Here is a 14,065-nt window from a genome sequence, read left to right as displayed (position 1 = left end):
AATAGACATTCTCAACAGAAGACATGCAAATAACTAATAAGCACATGGGGGAAATACTCAACATTATAACAATCAGGGACATCCAAATTAAAACCAAAGTGAGATATCTCTCCTTAGACTGGCTACTGTCTAAAGTCAAAAAATAATGAATGTAGTTGAGGAAGTGGAGAAAGTGAAACGGTTTTACTGTTAATGGAAATGTAAGTACAACCATTATGGAAAACAGATGGAGGTTACACAAAAAATTAAACATACACTGTCATCCCACTCTCACCAATAGGCATAAACCCAAGGAAAACTAAATCAGTATGTCATAGAGATGTCTACATTCCAATGTGTATTGCAGCACCATTCACAATAGCCAACATATGGAATCAGCCTAGGTGTTCATCAATGGAAATGTATAAAGAAAATGCAAACACACGCACACACAGACACACAAATACAATGGAATACTGGTCAGCTATTAAAAATAATAAATCCTGGGAACCAGCAGTTAGCGCAATGGCTATGTCACTGGACTCCCACATAGTCAACCGCAGTTCACATCCCGGACCCAGGAGCTTAAAACTCATGCCGGGCGCGTGTGCGTGCGTGCCCAAGATTCCGAGAGGAGAATGGAGGAGAAGGGATTGTGGTGTGACCATCCCCCCTGGGGGGTGATTTCTCGCTTTCTGTCTCTCTGTCTCTCTCTGTCTGTCTGGCAAGCGCATGCGCCCTATAGCGAAAATCTCTCAAAAAAAAAAAAAAGAATCCTGTCATGTGAGGCAACATGGTTAAACATGGAAGACAAGATGTTTTGTAAAATAAACCAGGCACAAAAAGAGAAAGAAAAAAAAAAAACATCTTCTCATTCATATGTGAAAATTAAAAAGTTTACCTCGTATTAATAAAGGATAGGATCATGGTCACTAAAGGCAGAGGGAAAGGGAGATAGATATTAGATAAAAAAAAAAAAAAAAAAAAAAAATTACAGCCAAATAGAAGGAATAGTTCCAATGTTCTATGGTGCAGTTGCATGACTATAGTTAAAAATAATTCATTATATATTTCAAAATAGTTAAGAGAGGCAATTTTGAATGATTCCAACACAAAGTTATGTTTGAGGTGAGGTGATGAATATGCTAATTACCATGATTTGATCATTGTGCATAGTATGAATGTACTGAAAAATCATACTATACCTTATAAATATAAGCAATTAATGTTTCAATTTTAAGAAAAGAAGCTTTTTTATTTTTTTAAGACTGAGACATAGAAGAGTGAATGTTAGCCCAGATTTTCAGAATGGATCAGTAGGGCACTGTAATGTCACTGGCAGGAATTTTTATTTCTTATAGGATAATAGTTTAAGTTTGGGTCTACTAGCATCTTCTTCAGCAATTCTCTTGTGTACCTAGTGATATAAACAGTAATAAACAATATTGCTTCAAAAGTTACAGCTTGATAGAAATTCTTTCTGTTGAATTTTAATTTAAAAGTCCTGCCATCAGGACAAGAGGAGAAATAAATGTATATAAAAAGAATGAGATATCATTGTAAAATGCATTTTTTAATTCCCTCCTTTGTTTGTTTGCATCACTCAGTGATCATTTTAAATGTATCAATCACTGTGGTAAATGCTGGAATAATTGAAATTTTAATTACTTACTGTTACTTTGTATAGATTATTAACCTTTAAACTCATCTTCCAAATAGTAATTTCTTTCTTAGTCTGAGCTGCTATAGCTAACTATCACAAATTGAGTGATTTATGAATATTAAAAAAAATATTTTCACAGTTCTGGGACATCCAAGATCAAAACACCAACAAATTCAGTGTCTGGTTAGGCCCCAAATTCTGGTTCATAGATTTTCTTCTTCTCACTCGGTCTTCTCATAACAGAAACAGCAAGTGAAAATTTGATGTCAATTTTATAAAGGTAATTATCCCATTCAAGAGGGCTCTACCTTAATATACTGTTACCTACTAAAGACCCCACAATCTGGTATTATGACATTGATGGCTGAGATTTTAATATATAAATTTTGAGGTGTCACAGATATCCAGGCTATGACTATCTTTCTAGATTTGTGTTTGTATATATCACAGAGGTTTTTTTTCTAATTTTTTCCTTTTTTTTTTTTAGAGGTTTTTGCTTTAGGGAATGTGAGTTCATCTAAGAGAAAGACAGATACAGAGAGAGGGATTTTGAGAAATCGACCCCGTCAGGGGGCAACCATACCACAATCCCTTCTCTTCCGTTTTCCTCCCAGGATTTTGAACACACATGCACATGCGCCCATCATAATTTTCAAGCCACTGGATCTGGGACCTGAAGTACAATCAGCCATGTGAGAATCCAGCAATGTAGCTGCTATACAATCTGCTGACCCCAAAACTTTTTATTTGAAAGAAATTACTATTTGAGAGATGAGTTTAAAGGTTCATAATCTATACAAAATAACAATAAGTAATTAAGATTTCAAATAGTGCCAAATACTTGCAAAAGTATCAAGTAATCTCCCAAATCAAAGCATTCTATGTATATTCGGGAGTTTTCAAATTAATCACCAAAATTCTAGTTTATATTTGGAAATTTATTTTTATGAAACTAGATATTTTATTCTAGTCATCTTTATCAAACCAAGAGCCAACTTTGCTACATTTACTTTGTTTCAGACAACAAATAGTCAAGTTTATTTGGGACTGATCTTAATAATTATGTAAGGGGAACCTATATCCGAAAAATGTGATCACAGTGTTCATTTCACCTACACATTTAGACGCTATTATATGTATTTTTATTTTGTATTGTTAGAGCTATTGACAACAATATGGAGAACTAAAATAAGTTTTAAATAGAAATGACTGTTACTGGGCCCAGACAGTAGCTCAGTGGGAAAACGCAATACTCTGCAAAGCATTCCCACATGGGCAAGTTCATAGCTCAAATTCAGAGACTTCTTTGAGCATGCCAGGTATGCATTTGCCCATGATCCAGTGCTGGCTGGGGTTGTATTATGGTACTGAGATACTGGTAGGGGTGTTGGTTGGTGCTCTCTCTTCCTCTCTCTCTGTCTCTCTTGTTCATAAAAGATAGAAATAAACATTATAAGTTAAATAAATAAAAAACTTAAACTTATTAAAATAAAAATTTAAAAATAATTATTATAGACATATTCTGAACTATTTTAGAGATCAAAAATTCTTAAATATAGGGCCAGCAGATGGCGTGGTGCTTAAGGCATGGACTCCTGGCCGTGCATAGTTAGAGTCTTGGACCTGGTAGCTTAAAAATCATGCTGGGCGTGTATGCTTACATGCCCAAAACCCAGAGAGAAGAATGGAAGAGTAGAGATTGTGGCATGGCCATCTCTACCAGCAATGGGTGATATCTCACTTTCTCTCTCTCCCTGGTAACTGCATACATCCTATGGCAAAAACTTAAATAAAAATTCTTAAATATAATCATAAGTTTATAGACATCATTGTATGTCAACACAGAGATATACTTTTTGTATATTATTTCATTTAATCTTCAAAACCTCCAAGGCAAATATAATCATCTATTTTATGAATGAGGAAATTGGAGTTAAGAAAATTTAACTTACATGCCAGCCAGAGGCATAATGGTAAAGGTGGTTGAATTACACACTCACTGTGCTGTTCAAGTCTTTGACTTTGCAGTTTGAAAAACATGCAGGGCAGGGCCAGCAGGTAGAACAGTGGTTACTGCACTTGACTCTGAAATAGCCAACCACGGTTTGAGTTCCAGACCTAGCAATGACTGTTACCGGGGCCAGACAGTAGTTAAGTGGGAAAACGCAATACTCTGCAAAGCATTCCCACATGGGAAAGTTCATGCCAGGTTCATGTGGTATGCTTGCCTGGAAGTCCTGAGAGGAGAATGGAGGACAAGGATTGTGGTGTGGCCATCTCCTTGGGGGTTGATTTCTCACTTTTCTTCTCATGTCTTTCTTTCTCTCATGAGTGCAGTGCCAAATGGCAAAAACAAAACAAAAAACCCGGAAAAGAAAAGAAAACTATGCTGAGTGAGTGCATTGTGCTCAACATCTTGAAAGGAGAAATAGAGGAGAAGGGATTGTGGTATGACCATGCCTCATGAGGAGTGCTTTCACATTTTACTTTTTTGGCTCTCTCTGTGTCTAGCAAATGCATATACCATCTAACAAATTAAGAAAAGATAAAGAAAGAAAGAAAAAGAAATGGGTTTTTTTTGAGAGTTTTTTTTGCTATAGGGCGCGTGCGCTCACCAGACAGACAGAGACAGAGAGACAGAAAACGAGAAATCAACACCCCCTCCTGCCCCAGAGGGGATGGCTACGCCGCAATCCCTTCCCATCCATTCTCCTATTCTCCTCTTGGGATCTTGGGCACGCACACACACACGCCCAGCGTGAGTTTTTAAGTTACCGGATCTGGGACGTGAACCATGGTCGACTACATGGGAGTCCAGCGACATGGCCATTATGCTAACTGTTGGTCCCAAGAAATTTTTTTTTTTAAAGTTTAACTTGCTCAAAGGTACAAACTTTGTAATGAATAAAGCAAGAGTTAGAACTCTGATTTGTAAATTTCAAAGTCAAGCACCATATACCTAAAATATCCCCTACCAGTGAATAAAGAACCAATTAATAAACATTCATGACATTGTCATTGGGGGAGAGGAATGGAATAGATATTTTATTACAGAAGTATCCAGTTATCACTCTTGTCATATCTCAGGAATTGCTATTTATTATTATAATATTATAGTGAAAAACCAATTTGTCTCTTGTTTCTCTGCCTACTTAGAAGAATTATCTCTGGATGAATAGCCCTTTAGATGGAGACCTTTGAATTTTGATTTTCTGTAGAAAAACATTGAAATATTGATCGCCTTTTAGATATCAAATCTTAAAATTACTGAATGAACTAATCAAGATAATCCTTAAAATTCCTTTATTAACTAATGAATAGTATGAGAACATAGATGCTCAAAGGATGTCAAGGCCATATTTGAGGGATTGGTCTGTAAACTATTGGGAGGTATTTACACAGTGAAGCATATCAAACTACATCAAGGTGGGGATAAATGAGTTCTTGAAGGTAGTGGAAGAAGACTGATAGATTGACATTAACTGCGTGTAAAGTAGCTATGATTTTTATTTTTATAAAGATGCTTTGCCCAGTGGTTAGACTGAATATAACAACAACAAAATAAGCCTTATTTAGGTATTTCAAAGGGTGTATAAATGCTTGGCTATGAGTCAGGATCCTAGCTCTGTGACTTCTTACTTACAGGTACTTAGCAAGCTAGTTAGCCTCTGTGCCTCTACTTCTTCACTTGTACAATAAAGTAGGGATGAGGTTAGTATCAAATTCTTTTTTGGGAGGGGGGGTGGGGGACAGATTTTTGCTATAGGGCATGTGCACTCACCAGAGAGAGAGAGAGAGAGAGAGAGGAAGGGAGAAATCCTCTGGGGGGATGGCCACACTGCAATCCCAACTCCTTTCTTCTCTTGGGATCTTGGGCATGCACTCACATGTGCCTGGCGTGAGTTTTAAGTCACTGGTTCTGGGACTTGAACACTGATCGACTACGTGAGAGTCCAGTGATGTTACCATTACACCATCTGCTGCTCCCAATGTTAGTATTAAATTCTTAGAGTAATTTTGAGTATTAATCTAAATAAGTTAACACATAAAATATTTAGTCCACATGGGTGAAAATGGAAGCAGTCAAGCATAGCCAAAGGGTAGAGAGCAGTGATAAGGATGGCATGAAAACAGCTGGTTAGAGCCAGGGCTACAGCAAAGGGTTTAGGGGGACTATGTTAAGATTTTCTTTTCCTAAAGCCACTGAGAAGCTATTGAATTGTTTCAGACAAGGACATGACATGATTGGATGTATGATAGAGGGGTAACGTGAAGCTAAGCAAAGCAGTTATAATTAGGACTGTTTACTTTCTCAGCCTAAGTTGAAGTGGGCTCCTGGCCAGGTTCTGGTAAAGCATCTCTGTTACATAACTCCTAAGATAGAAAGCTTCATATTTGCAAAATATAATAAAGGAGCATAGTCCTCTTGAAAGAATAACAAAGAATTTTTTATAAGTCGATATTGATAGGAGAAAACAGAGAAAACAGTGCTATCTCAAGTCATCACACTAATAAAAAAATATTCATCCATGTGGTACTTTATATGTAAAAATTATGCCACATAATACATCACTATTGGTGTGTAGAGAAAGAAGAATGTTTAAAAAATGCAAAAAATATTGCTTATAAATACATATACATATATAAATTAAATATACATATGTACACATATGTATGTTTTAGGGTATTTCAGTATCCTGAATTGATTATTTACATATGTTTAAACTAAAAATACAGAATTAATGAAAGTTTGAAGGAAATGTCATTTATTCATGTTTACAATAGAACAGGAAGATAGATAATGAGACAAATAGACACAAACATAACAAAGATATTAGCAATGAATTGCACTGGGATAATTTTGCTCTACAAAATAGGATTTGGGTTTTCTCTTGAATTTAAAGACAATCTGGAAGAAGGAAGGGTTTAGGGGCAGCCTGAAGTCAGCCAGATCCATAGAGAGCCAACTACAGCTCCAATCTATCATCTGTAGCTCACAGAACTGAGCCTTTCCTTAGCCAAGAGAGTCCAGTATAAAGTGTGCCCAGAGCTTCTGACTCCTCTCCAATGTTTTGTACTCTGCTTTGGCTGCTGTTCATTTAGGTTGGACTGCCACTTTCCTTTCTTTCTTTTCTTTAACTAAACAAGAAAATTCTACTTCACCAATCTGAAAATGTTCTTGAGAAATTTAATAAATACATGTGATTCATAAGTCCAAATTATAGAGTTGATTAAGTATCTAGGTAGTAAGTATGTTTAAAAATATCATGTTATCTGATTATCTAAATTATCCTGGAAAGATCTTCATTTTCTTTTCTCCCCTTCTCTTCTTTTTCTTTCCTCCCCATCTCCTCCCTTCCTTCTTCTTTCTCTCCCTCTTTTTCTCCTTTCCTCTCTCTGTTCCCTTCCCTGTTCTGTCCCCTTCCTTGACCCGTTCTCTTTCTTTTTCTCACTCTTTTTTCCTTCCTTTCAACTGAACTAACTGAATTATTGATGGATGCTTTCTATCCAATGACAATAGTGCAGCAGAATCAGTTTTGACGAATAAGTGAAAGTTACTGTGGCCTTGAGAGATTTTTTTGTTTTTTTTTACATTTTTTACAGCTATTTTCTGTCACCACATTTCTTCGTTTTGTGTCACCAGTTTATAGCGAACAAGAGACTAGCCTTAGACCCCTGTGCTTGGCTTAGACCAATGTACTTGGTTAATAATAATAATGACACTGAAGAAGCTGATTATTGAAAACCACTACAGAAAACATCTTAGAAATCAGATATTTCCCTAACCAAAGCACCTAATGTTTTTGTAGAAGGTATATCTTACTCATATTGTACTTCATAGGTCACAGAGATTATATAGTTTTTGTATTATTTTTATTTTATTCATTTCTTCAATAGTAATTTAGTCCCAAAATTATTGTGTGCTGGTTATACAGAAAAATCAAAGAAAATGCCCCTTATCTTAAAGAATTTATACTCTAGTCACTTACTTTTTCCAAAAACTGTAAAAGGTAGTTCTTATATCAGCCTTTGGCCTAATCACTTCAATGACTTAAATCAATAGTGTGTGAATACCGCATGAAAGCCATCTGAATCTCAGTTCAGGATCTTTCCACAATTCCATGTTTTTGACAACCTTTGTAAGGAAAGATTAGCCTCTACTCATCAACCATTCAGTCTATTTGTGCTGCTATAACAGAATACCACAGCTTGAATAATTTATATGGAACAGGAATTTATTGGCTCGCAGTTCTAGAAGCTGGGAAGTCCAGTATCAAACTAGTAGTTATGATGTCCAGAGAGGTCCTGGTTTCCACTCCCAAATGGTGCTTGGAATTCTGCATCTTCTGGGAAAGGTGGAACACTCTTCCTCCCATGGAAAAAAGCAGAAGAACACAGAGAAAGAGCTCAACCCCAAAAGCCCAATTATGAAGGCATTGAACCCACCATGAAGGTAAAGCTCTCATCACCTTATTTCTTCTTAAAGACCCCACATCTCAATCCTAATACATTGGCCATTAAATTTCAACATGAGTTTTGGAGGAGGCAAAGCTTCAAACAATAACACCTTCCTAGTAAGTACCACAATGTATTTATAATAGCATGTCACTAGAGTCAGATGGATCTGAGCTAGGATCTTAACTTTGTCTTCTACAACCTGTATACGTGTGAGAAAATCACGTACCTTCTCTATATATCCCCATTTGTAATCAAGATTGGTCACTCCCACCTTATAAGGTTGTAGAGAACTCTTAATAAACAGGTGGAGGTGAAACTAGCATGAGGTGATTGACACATCCACTTTGGATGCAAAATCTAAGAGGAGAACGTACCAGTAATATAATTTACATTTTAAGCAATATTTTAAAAATAGCTCATTGGCAAAGGATGACGCATGGTCAAGCTATCTAATTTTTTAAAAATAAATAAATAAATAAATAATAAATAAAGAAGAAGAAAAAGGAGAAGAAGGAGAAGGAGGGAGAGGAGAAGGAAAGGGAAAGGAGAAAAAGAGGAGGAAAAGGGAAGGAGAAGTTTTGAGGCAAAGAAGAAGTAAATCAGGACCATTTCTAAGAGTGCAGCGTTAAATCATGTCTTTATTTAAAATTTTAATGTTTTGATCATCACTCAGTATGTACTAGTTTTAGGACATCTACCAAAATTGTCCATTCTTAATCTCCAGAACCTGTGATGACAAGAGCTATCATTCTTATCATTATGTTCTATCACATGGCATGGTTGATAATCATATGAGCCCTTAAAAGCAGAGTTTGGGCTAGTGGCAAAAGAGAATAGTGGAAATCAAGGAGATTAGAGGTATGGGAAAAATTCAACTTACCACATCTGTCTTTGGAGAAGATGGGAGCCAGAGGCAAGGACTGGAAAGAAACCACACAGAGAGTAGCCAACAAGTGACAAGGAAATGGGGACCTCATTCCTAAAACTGCAAAGAACTGGGGGTTCTGCTATTTACAGAAATGAGTTTGGAAGGGAATTGTTAGGTACAATTTCCTATTGACCTTCTAAGATCCCAAGTAGACCCTTCTGACCTACATACACTATGAGATAATAAATAAGTGTTGTTTTAAGTCACTAAATTCATAGTAATTTTGTGCAACAATAGAAGTGATATAATCATGAATATTTTGCATTACTTTCTTTAATTAAATAAATATGCTAAAATATCATTTATCTTAATTCTTGAGTTTCTTTAAGGGAGTTTCCCTTTGAGGGACAGGCGAATAATGATGGAGGCCACAGCAAGGCACTGAATTGAGTGCCTCATTTGCATCCCTCCAGTACCAATCTTGCAATACTTGGCATTAAGATGAGTATAAAGTGCATGTCATCATTACCTTTATTAGTTCACAGTATCCTCACATTCTAGTCTTACTGACAGAGAATCATCTTCACCTTCCCCTGTACAAAGTCTCTCTTTCTCATTTCTCCTCCTTGACAATGGCCAGTGTCCATGCCTCCTTCCCTACATCATATTTACCTGGTCCTGGAACTAGATTTATCAATATCTATTAGGGATGTATCTTAAGGATATCATCAAATATCATGTCATATAATTGTCTTCTTCAAAAGTTTTCTGCCTTTCAAATAATTCGAAAGTGCTTTTCTCCTATGCATTTGGGGATTTCTTTTCATCAGTGGGTGTGGCACTTTAGATTTATATTAATAAAATTCACCCCAATAGATTCCACTTTCTCCAGGTTTCATTTCAAAATATTTTTTTCTAAATTTTAGGGTTTGAGAATATGTGAGTTTGAGAAAAAAAAATTTATTTATGGGAAGATAGTGACAAAAAGGAAATGACTAATGAACTTGCTCTCTGCTGTAGAAAGCATGTATCTAAATTGTTCCAGTAACTCTGTTCAAGAGTTCCTACTTTATTACAAAAGGAGGAGATGGAAAGAAGCAATAAGAATCACTTAGAACCACCTATATTAATGACTGTTTTCACTATGATTGAATCATAGATATTTTATATCTATAGAAAGTGGTCATTTTTACTGTGCATGTTGATTCATAGTTGCATAACTAATCATGACAACTTTATTAATTGCTTATTATCCAGGGTTTTCTCTTTTATTAGAGAACAAGTGACTTCCTTCCCTTGCACTCATGTGTGTATATATCTCTGTGTGATAGAGATTAATGCATAAAGCTTTGCAGGAAACTGCCTCATTGATTTTGTTGCCTTTATATTTGTCTTCCTTAGATGACTTCCACTAACATAGAAGGAGGATGCATAGTCCATTTCACTGGGACACCAGGGCCCCACCTATGGTAGTTGGAGTTCTGACTTGAGATCCAGCAGCTGAGTAAGTAAGAGTTCAAGGGCTATTTTTGGAGAATAAAAGCTTTATACCACCAGTTATGTTTATGTTCTCCAATATAATGCTTTCTTGGTGGGGGCACTTTTATAAAGTATGAGTGCTTGCTTGTATTTTGTATACTGATTAGAAAATGCACTACCAACATCGATGTCGTAACATGCTCCAGAACATTATTCAGTGTTGAAATGACATATATGTAAGTTCTAGCTCTGGAATCTATGTGTTTGAATATTCCTATATATTTTCAAACTCTTCAAATCTTTTGTTAGCCAATCCACTATGCAACTTAGAAATATTGTCAAACCCCTGTTGTTTTCTCCCATTATTAAGACTTAAGTTGCCTCCTGAGAGGTGTATGTAGTCACAAATTCTACTCTTTAACATATGCTTAACCTAGCAATATTAGAGCTGCTGATGAATACATGTAACCCACCTCAATACATGGCTTCTCCTTTAGAGAAAAACCCCAAAAAGTCTTTATTGAAGAAAAGTATCAAATCAGTGCCTTAGAACCTTCTGTGCTATGATAGTGCATTGAATACAAGAAAGCTGATGGGGTAGTTTTAAAAAATGTCCTGACAGAGTCAAGGTGATGGCCATTTTTAGCTGCCCTGCTATCCATCACCTCTTTCAGCCAAGCATACTCCATCATATGCAACAGCCTCATGAATTTATGCATCAAGCTGTGCAGCCAGTCGTGCCGAGGGCGCTGGTGACAAGTGAAATTGCTGTGCGCCTCATTTAGCTGTTTATTGCGCCTGAGTACGTGTTGCAGCTGTCATCCCACGATGGGATGATAGTGCTCGTTAATAGACAAGACAGGCAAATAATGATGGAGGCCACAGCAAGAGATGCTCATCTGCCAATGGGCTCTAAGCAATATCACAAACATCCACAAAGTTTTCCATCAAAAGCAGCCCTGTAAGAAAATAAAGAGGGCAGGGCTGTTCTTCATGGGACTAACAATGGAGATTAAACTTTTGAAAAAAGTGTAGCCCGGTAGATTGTGTAACCTAGGGCTGGCATTTGGGCTTCCCCTATGCTTTCCTTTTAAAAGAATCACGAGAAAATGACCACACACAACAGCCAGGTTTGCTTCTATTGCTCAAGTTGACTGTATTCCTACCACACACCCTGGAATTAATGTTAACTCAGTGGAGCAGTTGGCCTTACTCTGTTGTAACCGCCACCCCAAGAATTTGTGAATGTTATTTTTCAACTATTTGAAGACTTGTTTTATACACTTAGGATTTTGGATTGCTATCTTTCAATTCCTCTCAGTAATTCAGTGGAAAGTAACTTGAAATAGAAATATTCTATCTTTAGATTTGAATGGAATTTTCTTTTGTGTAAAATTGAATTATACTCAAGCGTTCATATCTTGGCACATAGGAAAGAAGCTCTTAATAAAATCTCTTGCAGATGAAAGTCTGTTAAACAGCGGACTTTCATTTCCTTCTTTCTCTGAATGTGTGGTGCTTAATCTTATGGGTATTTTACAGTTGGTGATTAGCAAGTGCCTAAGGTATGGACTTAAATGCAAATCTTTATGATTTTACTAACAGACTATTCATTTTGTAAGACTATACAACTGAAAGAGTTAATTAACAGTTTGGGTGTAATGAAAGGAAGCAAATTCTGACAATCCTTTGTAGACTTTTACATACAAAAGTAATATCCATGCAAACTTAAGTACTATGCTTGCTAATGAATATTATTTTGAATCCTAAATGTAGAAACTAATATCAAAGTCCAACTTGTGAAGTCAGAATGGACATTGCTACAGATATTTTATATATTTTCTAATTTAGCAGAAAATTGTGGAAATACCAGAAGCATAAAAATTAGAAATCAAATGTGGGAATAGTCCATTAAACACATGCATACTATTTGGGATATGGTTTCTTGACTATGACAACATGTGTCTGTGGCCTTTTTTAATGATGTCCATCTTACTATGGGGAATGAGTGCCAAAATTTTAATAGAAACATTATTATTAGTAAGTAAATCAAGAACTATAGAAAGTACTAACTATGACCATATAGAGAGGGCAGTCTTCTTGTGATCACACCATTCTCATGATAATAGAAACTTTTTTTAATATACATTATTTTATTACAAAATTGAAAAAAACCCCACAAAATTCAACATCCTATAAAACCCAAAATTTACTATTGATACCAATTCCTATGAGTGTGCTGTACTACCATACACAAGTCAAGAAATTAAACCATTAAATATGAAGGAACATTCAACATCAGAAGCTATAAAATCTAACTGTATGTAGTAGCCCCTCAAAAAGCTACAACCTGCATTCTTAAAAAAGTATTTTCTCTACAAAGAATCTTATCAGCTATACAAAAATCTGTACAGTTTTTATACTGAAGCTAATATTGAGCTTCACTTGAATTCACGTTCTTAGCAAAACAATTGCCTGAGCATACACACACATTCCACACACATCATCACAGGATAGCCATTTATTCTTCATCTTCGTCTTCTCCCTCATCTTCTTCTTCCTCTTCCTCCTCCTCCTCTTCCTCATCTTCTGGTTCGTTCTTCTTCTTTGAGCCTGTTGGCCTGCGGGGCCCTTCTTTCCTGCTTCACTTTTGCCCTTGGCCCGGTATGCAGCAATATCCTTCTCATATTTCTTCTTTAGTTTAGCCGCTTTCTGTTCACATGGCTGTTTATCTTTGGCTGACTGTTCAGACCACATTTCACCCAATTTTTTTTTTTCAGTGTCCCCAATGGACAGGCCTGGGTGTTCACTTTTGATCTTTGGGTGATGTTCAGAGCAAAACAGGAAGAAGGCAGATGGAGGTCTTTTGGGAACATTGGGATCGTTTTTCTTTCCCTTCTTATCACCTTTGGGAGGGACGTAATTCTTCATCTCCCTGTCATAACGAGCTTTGTCACTTTTTGCCATATCTTCAAACTTAGATTTTTCCTTTGCAGACATGGCCTTCCATTTCTCCGAACATTTCTTGGAGAATTCAGCGAAATTGACCGAAGAGTCTGGGTGTTTCTTCTTGTGCTCTTCCCCGCAGGTCTGCACGAAGAAGGCATACGAGGACATTTTGCCCCTCGGCTTGTTGTGGTCTCCTTTGCCCATGGTGACAGACAGCGTCTACCTGGTGTGAGCTCTCCTCAGAGTCCCGCAGCGCGGCCGGATCTGACAGAGAAGCTTCCTCCCCAGGGCTCCGGCGTGAACTCATGATAATAGAAACTTTCAAATTCCTTCAGTGTAGCTTCTCCATTTCAAAGATAAAGAAACCAAGTCCCAGAGAAGTCAACTGACCCACAGGCTTCAGTGGTGAGTGACCTGTAGCTCGTTCAGTGAACTCAGGTCCACTGGGACCTAATGTCCTCCAGACCAGCCTCGCTTGTGACATTTCTTACATCCTTCCTATGACTGACCTGGTGGATCTAATTTTTACTGTTTCTTAACAAAAAGTCTTGTTTTTACTTTTATTTTGCTTCAAAACACAATTTTGTTTATTTATATCTACATATTTATTTAAATATGCTTATTTTTTTAAAAAAATGGGAGGGGAGGGAAGTACAAGGCATCTGACA

The 14,065-nt window shown here is 36.6% G+C and overlaps 1 pseudogene; it reads right to left on the bottom strand.

Moving 5' to 3' along the window:
• Positions 1 to 12,934: 12,934 nt before the first annotated feature.
• Positions 12,935 to 13,783, bottom strand: LOC102499797 (high mobility group protein B2 pseudogene; annotated as a pseudogene).
• Positions 13,784 to 14,065: the final 282 nt, after the last annotated feature.

The sequence above is a fragment of the Tupaia chinensis genome, unplaced genomic scaffold, assembly GCF_000334495.1.
Source record: "Tupaia chinensis unplaced genomic scaffold, TupChi_1.0 Scaffold149168_1, whole genome shotgun sequence".
Taxonomy (NCBI): domain Eukaryota; kingdom Metazoa; phylum Chordata; class Mammalia; order Scandentia; family Tupaiidae; genus Tupaia; species Tupaia belangeri.
This window is presented reverse-complemented; position numbering and strand designations above follow the sequence as displayed.